Below are 1,556 nucleotides of genomic sequence, written 5' to 3'. Positions count from 1 at the left end.
ATATGCATAAATTATGCTAATTTGATGACGTCATCAGCCCAAAATCCAAGATGGCAGACGGAATGGCCAGATCAAGAAAAACAAGGTAATTATCCCTTAAAATTTGCAACTACCTGGTATTTTTTCATCAAAAACCATCTAAATGAATGAATTTAGTCTATTTCCTTTGCCCTTTGTGATTATTTGTTGCAAAAAAAAGTATTTTTAAAAATTCAAGGTGGTGGATATAATATGGCGGAGCTTAGATGTGCATGACGTCATTTTATGACGTCATATCGACGTCATTGATGTTGCTATTGGCAACGCAAGTCGTAATAAACATTATTATTCTATCTGCAGTTGTTGTTACATTTTTGCAGCATAACTTGAAGTTTTCTGAGAATACCCATTTTTCATGGGTTTGGCCAATGTAATCAAATTGATGACGTCATAATTACGTCATCTTACGTCAACGTAACGTCAAACGTCACATACTTGTCAGATATTATGTCGAAATCATGTCCTAAAGATTTGGTAGCCCTACGGCACGTCGTTTTAGAGTAATAGGACTTAGAAGTGGAGGGCCTCAAAAGCCCCCCCCCCCCGATCCAGGGATGACCAAAAAAGCCCGGTCTGAATAGGGTTAATGACCCACCCCGAGGTGTATATGTTGTCATAACGCCTGGGCCTTTGCTATAACCACCGAATAAATCCACGAGTGAGCTTAGCATAATTTATGCATATATAATCATGAAAGATATGCTAAATAATATTAGATTTTATTTATGTAACAAAATAGCAGTAATATAGCAAATAAATGTGAAAATACATTGTTAGAACCAAAAATAGTTTTTTTGCAAAACTGCCTGTCAACAAACGGTTGCCATGGCAACACGAAAAACTGGAAAATTTGTCAAACTTCCTTGAAATTGTTGCCAACAATATTTTAGGAAAACTCACCAAATTTGGTGGCTCTAGCGTAAGCCGTTCTGGCGTTATAGGACATCAAAGTTGGCGCCGGCCTCAAAATCCCCCCCCCCCGTCTGAATAGGGTTAAGTTGCCATCTTTGCTCTCTCCCAACAAGGACATGGCGAACGGCGGAAGGAAATTGGTTGAGGGTGGACGAAGGCGCAGATGGTTTGGTACAGTCCTCGCACTGGGTATTGCAACATTACTACTGTGCTACACCATATATGAGGTACATAATAATCGCACATCAAACTTTTTAAGATTTGTCAACGGAACAGACTCTTTGACCACCTGTTACCCTTCTAGTGAACAACTGGTGATGCAATTTCTTTTATTTCTTTATAGAACCCCCACTGGATCAGCCAACAGACGATGAAAATGCAATGGTTTCCGGCAAAATCTTCCAATGACATACCTGCATTTCGAAATAGGGGGAATGATTGGTCTGTAACTGAGAACCCGGCGTTGAAAATGACCAAACCATTTTTTCCGGTGCTGAAAACGACCGAACCGTTTTCTCCGGTGTTACAAACGACTGAACCATTTTCTGCTGATGTTTATTTGCAACAGCTCAAGTTTTCCTTGGCTTCTGAGTCAGGCAGGCAAT

The sequence above is a fragment of the Branchiostoma floridae genome, chromosome 19 (genome assembly GCF_000003815.2).
Source record: "Branchiostoma floridae strain S238N-H82 chromosome 19, Bfl_VNyyK, whole genome shotgun sequence".
NCBI lineage: Eukaryota > Metazoa > Chordata > Leptocardii > Amphioxiformes > Branchiostomatidae > Branchiostoma > Branchiostoma floridae.
Note: the sequence above shows the minus strand (reverse complement) of the source record.